Consider the following 14,415-nt stretch of genomic DNA (forward strand, 5'->3'; position numbering starts at 1 on the left):
GTGAGCCCATTGTTAAGTTAATTTGGTACCGGATCCCAGTGTGGATCATGGCCACGATGGTGGTCGAGGTGTCTGGAGGTAGACATGGGGCCACCCAGGACTAGCCTGGTGGGGTCTGAGTCGGAAGGGCCGGGAGAGTGTCATGACAATAGATCGGTTTTGTCGGAACGTTGTTGGCCCACTCGGATGGGAGAGTGAGGCCATGGGTTCCGTAGTGTGGGTACAGTGTACTAACCTCTGCAGAGTGTATATTAATCTATCGATAGCCGCGCCCGCGGATAAGGGCCCAGGTCGAGAGAAGGTCACACCGTGAGTCAACGTAATAAAAATAATTTGCTTAATAACAGTGAGATAAGTTGGCCAAGTGTTGGTCGGGTTGTGATCGACGTAAGGATCACGTGCCATTTAGTGGTCGAGTTGTGATCGCCGTAAGGATCACGGGCCATGTATTGGTCGGGTTGTGATCGCCGTAAGGATCACGATTTTAGACTAAGTGTTGATCGGGTGGTGATCGCCATAAGGATCACGGTGGTATCGAGGATACCGAGCTGTTGTATATTCGTGATGTTGTACGAGAGTCGCGGGTAAAGATCAAGCTCCTTGTGGTTATTTAATGATCGCTACGGTATTGTTTATGCCAAGCTTGATTTGATCCTAAGATGATCGTGTGATGTCCAAGGTTGGTAAGTGATGCATGTGTTGGTCACGAGGTAACCGAGCATAATAAGTGGTGCATATGGTGTCATCATGTTGCATGCTAGTATTGTTGGATTAATATGTTCATGTTGTGTTAGCTGTATCATGTTTATGATGGTCATGCCATGTTATGCTGATGATCTCATGATAATTCATGTTTAACCTGTAATTGCCATGCTGTTGTCTGTCTCGAATGCTTCTGGTTATTTGTGAGCTTGCAAGTACATTCAATGTACTGACCTGGCGTGTCATGCCAGTTTGCAGGTCATTCCGGATTTGATTGCTTGCTTGTTGTGGTTTCCATTCGTGCGAGCTAGGATAAGCGTTCCAGCCAGAGTCCCTGCGGAGTGGAGTTCACCACTGTCGCTGTTGTTCTGCTGCTAGAGTTATTCCGCTACTTCGAGTTGTTCTGCTGCTTGCATAGAGCAACGAAGGATGGCGTAGTGTTGCTGTGCCGATGTTATTCATTGTAATATCGGAGACCTTGTAATCATATTCATGTAATAATAGAAGGCTGGTTTGTTCTATGCTAAGCAGTGCCGTATTCCAGAAGACTTCTCCTCGATCTCTGGGCTGGAATATGGGGCGTTCCGGTTTTCTCTGAGCCGGGGTGCCACAGGCTTGGTATCAGAGCAGGTCTGGCTGTAGGACGCCCTAGACCGCGCGAACGTTAGAAAGCGGTAGTATAGACCCCAGTTGGTTTGTTGCACTTGATTGCTGCATTTGTTTGTTGCATAGCATGCATATAGATCGGTTCGGATCCACTACAGCTCAATCTTTGCATTTCTCTAGTTCCTTTTTTCTTTCGGTGTTTGGTGTCGTTTCTGTCCCAGCAGAGTGATGCCAAGTGATCCCGACACTGTTTGCAAATATGGTGCTCAGGTATCGTGCTGATGTCTTTCTTTCAGCCCTGCCTATCGTTTCAGTGATAGAAATGCTTCTATCCTGGACCGTTCTTTTATTTTGACGTGTTGGCAACCCTTAATGATCTTAGTTATCAAGGAAGGGCAATGTCAGCAGCCTTAGTTTTTCCCGCAATCCTATTTCCCGGACGAGTACGGATCTTTTTCTGTCCGCTTGATAATAATGTGGTTGCGACCTTCGTGTCCTACTGCATGATTACCAAGTACGTCCTTGCCTCCGAGCTAGTTCAGGTTGCCACCTGGCTAAGCTAGCACTTGGTGTAGCGTTGTTTACATCAATTCTTCCACACATTTATTCGTCCTCGTGCACATTGTCACAGCATGTTAGACCGCAATACCGGAGTTTCCACGAGATTTGTGTGCTTAGGTGTGCATGCATATTATTGTGTGAGTAGAAGTAATATGTGATGATTGCTTGATTAATTATATTAGTAGAATGCTTGTGTGCTTTTGTTTTGGTCGTTTCTGTTGTTCCTTTCTTTGGGCCTCTGGTGTTACAAATTTTTCCCCTATTAAAGTTGCTCGTCAGCCGACACTGGACCCGAAGAATCAGCAAGAAATGTTTATATTTGGAAACTCAGCTAAACAGAACGGAATCATCAGCTGACTGCAGTGAAATTGGGAATATTTTGTTTGGATGCAAAAGAAATCCTGGATGGACCGTCAGTATCAAGTTTGCATTAGCGTGCACTCATCACAACAAAATGATTAAATCAGCAAGAAGATAAATTGTGTGCAAGGCTGAAAGAATATTATCAAAGGTATGGCTCAGATACAAGTTTAAATTTTCCGTTGAGGATGATTTTGGAACTCGATGTACCTGGAAGCAAGCAAAAATATGGCATATACTCGGAAAGGAGAATAGTCCAGTAAAACCCTATTTCATGCAAGAAATCAACATCAGAAATATTCAGATGGTTATATATGTGGAAATCGGTCCACATATCACAATAAGAAGCTTCTGGTGTAAGCAACCCAATCTTCCCTCGCAAGATACCAGAGAAGCTTCCAAGGCAAGATTCATCTATCTTCCTCAGTACGATACGTGGATGATTCCCCGTGCGAGGTACCCTGTCTTCTTCATTAAGAAACCGCAAAAGCTTCTAGCATAAGGTACCGAGTCTTTCCCCAGCAAAGTCTTTAAGGGGGTAAGCTTCTGAAGCACGATACCCAGTCTTCTTCAGCAAGCTGTCTGATGAAAGTTTCGAGCTCAAGCCAGCAAACATTCCTCAATAAAACATTGGTACAAGGTAGTACGCTGTAAATTGACAGCATATGACAGTGAATCCCAAGAATCAGATCCGCAACAGTTTGGTCAGAATCAAGAATCAGTCAGAACACACGTCTGTCTCGGAATCAGGTCCTCATATATATGCAATGAGCATACCACCAAGATCTTACAAGTCACTCGAATGAGGATCTGATAACCACGTGAGGATGATTGATAGAAGAAAGCCAGTATACGCCGTAGTGTGACATAGGATTATGAGGATTGACGGCATCAATGAGCTCAATACAAGTACCCGTGAACCCGAGAAATGATCCTGATGAACCCTTGTCCCCTTTTCTCCGATGACGACACCACGCCTGTGATCTGAGCTATTTCTAGCTATCCGGGGTGGATGCCTATTTTTGTTTCTCTCTTCAACAACTGTCACAAGTCTGCGCTGCTTTTCAGCCGTCTCGTACAGCTGTTGAGTTTCTTTTTGTGACAGTAGCCCTATAGCTGCTTTTTGGCTATTTTAGGGAGCTGCCACCTTCTTCTTATCGACCCGGTCTCATGCTCTGAGCAGTGTTTTTCGGCCGTCCTGAGCTGTGGTTGAGTTATTTCAGTAATGTCCTAGATCTGAGTTGTAGAGACCGTTCTGGTGGCTACTGATTTATTTACCAATTTCTTGCAAGGGTTTCGGATGATCATTTCCCAACGATCAGAATTTGAGAGGTGTTGAACCTGTCATTTAATGGGTTACCTTGTCAGAAAAAGGAGGATAAGCTACAATTGCCGAAAAATTGCACCGACAATACCTATGGTCATACAAAGAAGCAATATGGCCCAGCTCTTTCAGCCAAAGATCCAGACCAAGAAAACAATAGTGAAGGAGCAAGACCCGTGATGCAGGTATGAAAATTGTTGCACGAACCCCATGGTGCAGATCCCCAGACAGTCTAAGTCAGTATTGATCCACATGGATATGCCTACATCATGAGTAATCGATATGAGGGATAACAGTCTAGAAGCCCGAGTCCTCACTTATATGAATCATCATGCATAGCCTGTCGTGAACAAATTTTTTCCGTCAGAAGCACCATCAGTAAAGTCTGCAGATATTATCATACAGACCAAACCCTTTATGCTGGTCGCGACAGGAGAAAATCAAATACTTGGTACGGATCCGATACTCACAACAATGGAACCAGTTAAGATGATTCAGAAACTTCTGCAATGAGTCAGAATCTGTCAGGAAACGGTTATGTTTTAACTCACTATTTGGAACCCAAAGGACCTGCATTTAGTGGAGAAACCCAATGCAATGAGTCAGAGCTTGAGTTTTTATCAGAAAATTCTGATCATCATTACATGAAAGTTTGTCAGTGCCGGGTGGCACACCCAGCGGAAATCACTTTTGGATTTGTGAGACAGACATATATTTCAGTCGTGATAATTAAATCACACTCAGCTAGTCCACAGATCTAAAAAGAAATTGGAGCCTATATAAACATGAACAAGCCAGGTAAGATCTGTTAGATTGTGGATACAGTAAAGCGAACCACCCAGGGCTAGTCAGATAAATTTTTATGGGAACAACAATAAAGGAAAAAGGATACCCAAGTTGGAAATGGTTTCCTTAAGTCAGAATATTCATACTTATTCCCTGAGAAACCAAATCTCGAGGATGAGATTTCTTTAAGGGGGTAAGGTTTGTCATAGCCTGATTTTTGGCCCTTTCTTTTTCTTTTGTTTTTCCAAGGTTTTTGCCTGAGTATTCTTTTTCCGTGGCTTTGTGGTCTGGAAACTAAAGAAGATGCCCTCTTCTTTGTTTCCAGAATGGCTTGTCATTCCCAAATCTTTCCCTAGACTGTGCCATTTCCATCCTAGCCCAAATCCCAATATTCTTTTTATTGGGAATATTCCTTTTCTATTAAAGGAATAACTCCAATTGCCCTAGGTTGTGAAGCAACCTATATTTCCATCACTCCTAAAATTCCCAAATATGTCCCATAAATTGTTTGGGTCATATCTTGATCAAATATGGCAAAAGTTTTCATTGCCATGTTCAAAAATAATTCCCCAATATTCCTTTTCCTATTCTGCCCTGAATGGCACTTTGTGAAGGAAGTGTCATTTATTTTTCTCCTATTGACTCCCAACATTTTTGGGCATGTTCAGATGTCCAAATAATTGTCCCATGCACAAGTTCAAATTTATTTGCCTAGCCAATCTTCCTCAGTGAATTTTCAAAGTTTCTGTCTGACAGAAGGCTTTGTGAAGGAAGTACTAGCTAGGAGTATCCAAATGAGTTGAACTTTTTCACACTCCTTAATTTGCTCATATTAAACCCCTCCACCCATTTGCAGTCCCATCCAATCATCTATGTGAGAACAGGAGCAAATCTTTGTTTCTGGCAATATTTTCAGGTTGTGAAGCAAGTATATTTTATATTGCTTCAAAAATCCTGATAAATTACCAGATCATTCTTATACCCTTGAAACATCCCTACACCCAATTTGGCATCATTTAATTGACCCATTTGACCACCATAATTATTTCAAGTTTCTGGTCAGCACAGATGTTTGTGAAGCAAGTACCATTTTGGCTTTGCCAAATGGCATGATACTTGGTGAGCATCTTCATTTGACCAAATGACTAAGACTTGCCCAATCTTAGCTCAAGAGGACACTCCATGTGAGTGCACCATCCTAATCTTGATTCTGGACCATATATGGTAGTTGCAAAGCAACCCTGTTAAATCTTGATCCAAACCCATCCATAGTTACCAGGATGTAAGTCCTTCTTTAGCTCAACCTCCCAGACAACTCCATTTGACCCAATCACATCCCTGTTGAGCAGCAGTACACGATCAAGTTTACTGCAGTAAATTTAAGAGGATGATTTCGTTTTAACCAGAGCCTCTTTCACCTAGTTACCACCACAGTTCAGACCAACATTCGAAGGACTTACCACTAGACATCAAATGCCAGCTGTTCGCCTCCCACACATGCCAACACTGGTGGTGACCACTGTTTTAGCATGCCATGAGCGTGTCCAGTGGGTGTTTGTGCTGGACCCCCCCACTCTCGCTATCTTCGCACCCGTGATCATGTCCAGCGTGTTCTTCTCCTCGTCGCCGTTCTTCTGGACCCCTCTCCCCCTCCGGCAGCTTCCTCACCGATGCAAACCACCGCGCGCCCACGAGAGATCTGTAGCCGACCATCTCTGTTCGCGCTGTGGTTTCTTCCTTCGCTTGTCCCCGAGCTCTGCCTCATCTCCGTGACCCTTGAGCCTCGTCTCCGACATCCCTCGTCGTGATCCCGAGCCCTCCCGTGCTTGCTGGCCGCACCAGAGCCTCGGCCGGACGTGCACGACGGCACCCGAGCCCATCTCCTCGCCTGCGGCTATATATAGCCATCCCGAGCCTCTCCGAGCTCACCCTGAGGCTCACCTCAGTCCCAGGACCCCGCCTAGCCTCTAGCCCGAGCCCCTGGAGCTCTCTGCGCCCCTCATCGCCGCCATGGTCGCCGCGGCCATCCTCTCAAATTTTCCCGGAGTCGAGCCCTTCCCCTCCTTCTACCACCACCAGAGCCTCCATCACTCTCCGGCAAACCTCCCCACGCGCTCAGCCTCGCCGGAGTTGCCCTCATCCCTGAAATCCATCTCCACCTAAGGCCATCTCCGCCGGAGTCCACCGCCTAGCCGCTCCAATCCTCCTCGGCGTCCGTGGAATGGCCCATCCGACGCGGCTCCGTCTCCCGAGCACGCTGGTGGTCCGAGCACCGCGAATGGTGGCCCGTAGCGCCGGAAGTCGTCGCTGGAGCTCGCCCCGTCCTCTGCTCCGTCGGGCGGCATCGGGACGATGAAGGAGACGAGCCAGGTGGCCCCCCCTACGCGCGGACCCCACCGGTCAGCCCCTCAGGTGTTGACCGAGCCCAGCCAGGTGGATAAGTGACGGGCCCCACCCATGGGACCCGCACGCGTCAGCCCCGCCACTGTTCATTTGGATAAGGTGAAAACGTATTTCGGAGATTACGTTTTCTGTTTTCTGTTCAGGCCCCTGTTTGAAAATCTTTTCATTACAGATAAGTCCCTGGCAATAAAACCCTTATAACTTTTTATCCATAACTCCAAATGAGGTGAAACCAATGCTCACTTCTTCGTCTCATCGAGATCTTTCAGTTGGTCATATTTTCACTATGGTTTGACACTGTGAAAATGACATTTATGCCCTTGCCCTTATTCAGCCCCCTCTGAGAGAGAATGTTTTCCGGCGAATCTTTCCGCGGCTTCACCGCACTTCTCCCCGGTGCTTTCTTCATCCCCAGGCAAGCCACAACACCCACTTGCATGATATTCATGCAGTAGCCATGGTTTTCAACTTGAATCTTTATTAAATATTTGTTTGTTGAAAAGTTGGTTATCGTTGTTCCGGTGATGTTCAGATTTGCATGTTCACTTTTGTGCTATGTTGTCTTATACTCCGTGATCATGTTATACCTGCTAGTATTACCTGTCATATGTTTATGCTTGCTAGTATTACATGTTGATGATGGTGATGGTCATATCAGTTAGTATGCCATGTTCTGTGGATATGAGTTATTGTTGATATGGTGGAAAGTTATGTGATACTCTCATGATGATGTTGATATCATGTTCGTGTGTTATAGTTGGCATCATGTTATTTTATCATGGCTCAGCATATTTGCATTCAAGTTTAACCGGATTAAATTGAACTTGAACACCTGTTGGCTGAGTCATGGTGTCGCTGAATTGACGCTGACCAGTGCAACCACACTTACCGGTATGGGATGGTCCTAACTGGGTCTATTGTCATGCCTCTGGTCGGTACCTCAATGTAGGGAAGGTTATGGGCACGTGCTACCCTGATCAGGTAGGCAGAGCATAATCTTGTGAGCCCGTTGTTAAGTTAATTTGGTATCGGATCCCAGTGTGGATCGTGGCCACGAGGGTGGTCGAGGTGTCTGGAGGTAGATACGGGGCCACCCAGGACTAGCCCGGTGGGGTCTGAGTCGGAAGGGCCGAGAGAGTGTCATGACAATAGATCTGTTTTGTCGGAACGCTGTTGGTCCACTCGGATGGGAGAGTGAGGCCATGGGTTCTGTAGTGTGGGTACAGTGTACTAACCTCTGCAGAGTGTATATTAATCTATCGATAGCCGCGCCCGCGGATAAGGGCCCAGGTCGAGAGAAGGTCACACCATGAGTCAACAGTAGTAAAAATAATGTGCTTAATAACAGTGAGGTAAGTTGGCCAAGTGTTGGTCGGGTTGTGATCGCCATAAGGATCACGGGCCATTTAGTGGCCGGGTTGTGATCACCGTAAGGATCATGGGCCATGTATTGGTCGGGTTGTGATCGCCGTAAGGATCATGGGCCATGTATTGGTCGGGTTGTGATTGCCGTAAGGATCACGATTTGAGACAAAGTGTTGGTCGGGTGGTGATCGCCGTAAGGATCACGATTTGAGACAAAGTGTTGGTCGGGTGGTGATCGCCGTAAGGATCATGGTGGTATCAAGGATACCGAGCTATTGTATATTCGTGATGTTGTACGAGAGTCGCGGGTAAAGATCAAACTCCTTGTGGTTATTTAATGATCGCTACGGTATTGTTTATGCCAAGCTTGATTTGATCCTAAGATGATCGTGTGATGTCCGAGGTTGGTAAGTGATGCATGTGTTGGTTACGAGGTAACCGAGCAGAATAAGTGGTGCATATGGTGTCATCATGTTGCATGCTAGTATTGTTGGATTAATATGTTCATGTTGTGTTAGCTATATCATGTTTATGATGGTCATGCCATGTTATGCTGATGATCTCATGATAATTCCTGTTTAACCTGTAATTGCCATGTTGTTGTCTGTCTCGAATGCTTCTGGTTATTTGTGAGCTTGCAAGTACATTCAATGTACTAACCTGGCGTGTCATGCCAGTTTGTAGGTCATTCTGGATTTGATTGCTTGCTTGTTGTGGTTTCCATTCGTGCGAGCTAGGATAAGCGTTCCAGCCAGAGTCCCTGCGTGTCGCCGTTGTTCTGCTGCTAGAGTTATTCCGCTGCTTCGAGTTGTTCTGCTGCTTGCATAGAGCAACGAAGGATGGCGTAGTGTTGCTGTGCCGATGTTATTCATTGTAATATCGGAGACCTTGTAACCATATTCATGTAATAATAGAAGGCTGGTTTGTTCTATGCTAAGCAGTGCCGTATTCCAGAAGACTTCTCCTTGATCTCTGGGCTGGAATATCGGGCGTTCCGGTTTTCTCTGTGCCGGGGTGACACACGTTGTGAAGTTTGATAGCACACAAGGCATTCCTCCGGTATCAGGGAGTTGCATAATCTCATAGTCAAAGGAATATGTATAACTCATGAAGAAAGCAATAGCAATAAAACTTAGCGATCATTATGCTAAGCTAACTGAAGGGTTTTGTCCATCACATCATTCTCCTAATGATGTGATCCCGTTTCATCGAATGACAACACATGCCTATGGTTTGGAAACTTAACCATCTTTGATTAACGAGCTAGTAAACCCTTTGGGGCACTGTGTTTTGTCCATGTATCCACACATGTATCAAGTTTCCTGTTAATACAATTCTAGCATGAATAATAGACATTTATCATGATATAAGGAAATATAAATAACAACTTTATTATTGCCTCTAGGGCATATTTCCTTTAGTCTCCCACTTGCACTAGAGTCAATAATCTAGTTCACATCGCCATGTGATTAAACATTAATAGTTCACATCGTCATGTGATTAACACCCATAGTTCACATTGCCATGTGACCAACACCAAAGGGTTTACTAGAGTCAATAATCTAGTTCACATCGCCATGTGATTAACACCCAAGAGTACTAAGGTGTGATCATGTTTTCCTTGTTAGAGAAGTTTAGTCAACGGGTCTGCCACATTCAGATCTGTATGTACTTTGCAAATTTCTATGTCTACAATGCTATGCATGGAGCTACTCTAGCTAATTGCTCCCACTTTCAATATGTATCCAGATTGAGACTCAAAGTCATTCGGATGAGTGTCAAAGCTTGCATCGACGTAACTCTTTACGGCGACCTCTTTATCACCTCCATAACCGAGAAATATTTCCTTAGTCCTCTAGGGATAACTTTGACCAATGTCAGTGATCCACTCCTGGATCACTATTGTACCCCCTTGCCAAACTCATGGCAAGGTACATAATAGGTCTGGTACACAACATAGCATACTTTATAGAACCTACGGCTTAGGCATAGGGAATGACCTTCATTCTCTTTCTATTTTCCAATGTGGTCGGGTTTTGAGTCTTACTCAACTTCACACCTTGCAACACAGACAAGAACCCTTTCTTTGACTGATCTATTTTGAATTTCTTCAATTTTTTGCCAAGGTATATACTCTTTGAAAGCCCTATTAAGCATCTCGATCTATCCCTATAGATCTTGATGCCCAATATAGAAGCAACTTCATCGAGGTCTTTCATTGAAAAACTCTTATTCAAGTATCCTTATCCAGAAACTCTATATAATTTCCAATAAACAATATGTCATCCACATATAATATTAGAAATGCTATAGAGCTCCCACTCACTTTCTTGTAAATACAGGCTTCTCAAAAAGTCTGTATAAAACCATATGCTTTGTTCACCTTATCAAAGCATATATTCCAACTCTGAGATGCTTGCACCAGTCCATAAATGGATCGCTGGAGCTTGCACACTTTGTTAGCACCTTTAGTATCGACAAAACCTTCTGGTGCATCATATACAACTCTTCTTTAAGAAATCCATTAAGGAATGCAGTTTTGACGTCCATTTGCCAGATTTCATAATCATAAAATGCGGCAATTGCTAACATGATTCGGACAGACTTAAGCATCGCCACGAGTGAGAAAATCTCATTGTATTCAACACCTTGAACTTGTTGAGAACCTTTTGCGACAAGTCGAGCTTTGTAGACAGTAACATTACCATCAGTGTCAGTCTTCTTCTTAAAGATCCATTTATTCTCTATGGCGTGCCGATCATCAGGCAAGTCAACCAAAGTCCATACTTTGTTCTCATACATGGATCCCATCTCAAATTTCATGGCCTCAAGCCATTTTGCGGAATCTGGGCTCATCATTTCTTCCTCATAGTTCATAGGTTCATCATGGTCTAGTAACATAACTTCTAGAACAGGATTACCATACCACTCTAGTGCGGAACGTGCTCTGGTTGACCTACGAGGTTCGGTAGTAACTTGATCCAAAGTTTCATCATCATTATCATTAGCTTCCTCACTAGTTGGTGTAGGCATCACAGGAACGATTTTCTATGATGAGCTACTTTCCAATTCCAGAGAAGGTACAATTACCTCATCAAGTTCTACTTTCCTGCCACTCACTTCTTTTGAGAGAAACTCCTTCTCTAGAAAGGATCCATTCTTAGCAACAAAGACCTTGCCTTCGGATTTGTGATAGAAGGTGTACCTAACAATTTCTTTTGGGTATCCTATGAAGACACACTTTGCCGATTTGGGTTCGAGCTTATCAGCCTAAAGTTTTTCACATAAGCATCGCAACCCCAAACTTTAAGAAACGACAGCTTAGGTTTCTTGCCAAACCACAGTTCATACGGTGTCGTCTCAACGGATTTAGATGGTACCCTATTTAAAGTGATGCAACTGTCTGCAATGCATAAACCCAAAACGATAGTGGTAAATCGTTAAGAGACATCATAGATCGCATCATATCTAATAAAGTACGGTTACGACGTTCGGACACAACATTACGCTGTGGTGTTCCAGGTGGCATGAGTTGTGAAACTATTCCACATTGTTTTAACTGAAGGCCAAACTCGTAACTCAAATATTTGCCTCCGCGATCAGATCGTAGAAACTTTATTTTCTTGTTATGATGATTCTCCACTTCACTCTGAAATTCTTTGAACTTCCCAAATGTTTCAGACTTGTGTTTCATCAAGTAGATATACCCATATCTACTCAAATCATCTGTGAAGGTAAGAAAATAACGATACCCGCCACGAGCCTCAACACTCATCGGACCGCATACATCAGTATGTATTATTTCCAATAAGTCAATGGCCCGCTCCATTGTTCCGGAGAACAGAGTCTTAGTTATCTTGCCCATGAGGCATGGTTCACAAGTATCAAATGATTCATAATCAAGTGATTCCAAAAATCCATCTGCATGGAGTTTCTTCATGCGCTTTACACCAATATGACCTAAACGACAGTACCACAAGTATGTTGCACTATCATTATTAACTTTGCATCTTTTGGCATCAATATTATGAATATGTGTATCACTACGATCGAGATTCAATAAACCATTCACCTTGGGTGTATGACCACAAAAGGTTTTATTCATGTAAATAGAACAACAATTATTCTCTGACTTAAATGAATAACTGTATTGCAATAAACATCATCTAATCATATTCATGCTTAACGCAAATACCAAATAACATTTATTTTAGGTTCAATACTATTCCCGAAGGTAGAGGGAGTGTGCGATGGTGATCGTACCAACCTTGGAATCACTTCCAACACACATCGTCACCTCACCCTTAACTAGTCTCTATTCATTCTACAACTCCTATTTCGAGTTATTAATCTTAGCGACTGAACCAGTATCAAATTCCCAGGGGCTACTACGAACACTAGTAAGGTACACATAAATAATCTGTATATCAAATATACCTTTGTTCACTTTGCCATTCTTCTTATCCGCCAAGTATTTGGGGTAGTTCCGCTTCTAGTGATCATTCCCTTTGCAGTAGAAGCACACAGTTTTAGGCGTAGGAATAGCTTTGGGCTTCTTCATGGGAGTGGCAACTTGTTTGCCATTCTTTTTGAATTTCCCTTTCTATCCCTTGCCCTTTTAGTTGAAACTAGTGGTCTTGTCAAACATCAACACTTGATACTCTTTCTTGATTTCTACCTTCACCGATTTCAGCATCGCGAAGAGCTCGGGAATCGTTTTCGTCATCCATTGCATATTATAGTTCATCACAAAGTTCTAGTAGCTTGGTGATAGTGACTAGAGAACTCTGTCAATCACTATCTTATCTGGAAGATTAACTCCCACTTGATTCAAGCAATTGTAGTACTCAGACATTATGAATACATGCTCATTGGTTGATCTATTCACCTCCATCTTGTAGGCAAAGTACTTGTCAGAGGTCTCATACCTCTCGACATGGGCATGAGTCTGAAATACCAATTTCAACTCTTGGAACATCTTATATGCTTTGTGGTGTTCAAAACGTTTTTGAAGTCCCGGTTTTAAGACGTAAGGCATGGCGCACTAAACTATCAAGTAGTTATCATATCGAGCTTACTAAACATTCATAACGTCTACATCTGCTCCTGCAATAGGTCTGTCACCTAGCGATGCATCAAGCACATAATTCTTCTGTGCAACAATGAGGATAATCCTCAGATCATGGACCCAGTCCGCGTCATTGCTACTATCATCTTTCATCTTATTTTTCTAGGAACATATCAAAAAACATAGGGAGCTATAACGCGAGCTATTGATCTACAACATAATTTGCAAATACTATTAGGACTACGTTCATGATAAATTAAGTTCAACTAATCATATTACTTAAGAACTCCCACTTAGATAGACATCCCTCGAGTCATCTAAATGATCACGTGATCAAAATCAACTAAACCATGTCCGATCATCATGTGAGATGGAGTAGTTTTCAATGGCGAACATCTCAATGTTGATCATATCTACTATATGATTCATGCTCGACCTTTCGGTCTCCAGTGTTCCGAGGCCATGTTTGTACATGCTAGGCTCATCAAGTTCAACCCGAGTATTCCGCATGTGCAAAACTTTCTTGCACCCGTTGTATGTGAACGTAGAGCTTATCACACCCGATCATCACGTGGTGTCTCGGCACGACGAACTGTTGCAATGGTGCATACTCAAGGAGAACACTTATACCTTGAAATTTTAGTAAGGGGTCATCGTATAATGCTACTGTCGTACTAAGCAAAATAAGATGCATAAAAGATAAATATCACATGCAATCAAAATATGTGACATGATATGGCCATCATCATCTTGTGCCTTTGATCTCCATCTCCAAAGCACTGTCATGATCTCCATCGTCACTGGCTTGAGACCTTGATCTCCATCATAGCGTTGTGGTCATCTCACCAACTATTGCTTCTATAACTATCACTAATGCATAGTGATAAAGTAAAGCAATTACATGGATTTTGCATTTCATACAATAAAGCGACAACCATAACGCTCCGTTAGTTGCCGATAACTTTTACAAAACATGATCATCTCATACAATAACGTATACCACATCATGTCTTGACCATATCACATTACAACATGCCCTGCAAAAACAAGTTAGACGTCCTCTACTTTGTTGTTGCAAGTTTTACGTGGCTGCTACGGGCTTCTAGTAAGAACCGTTCTTACCTACACATCAAAACCACAATGGTATATCATCAAGTTTGTTGTTTTAACCTTCAACAAGGACCGACCGCAGTCAAATTCAATTCAACTAAAGTTGGAGAAACAGACACCCGCCAGCCAC

The sequence above is a fragment of the Triticum aestivum genome, chromosome 5B (assembly GCF_018294505.1).
Source record: "Triticum aestivum cultivar Chinese Spring chromosome 5B, IWGSC CS RefSeq v2.1, whole genome shotgun sequence".
In the NCBI taxonomy this organism is placed as follows: domain Eukaryota; kingdom Viridiplantae; phylum Streptophyta; class Magnoliopsida; order Poales; family Poaceae; genus Triticum; species Triticum aestivum.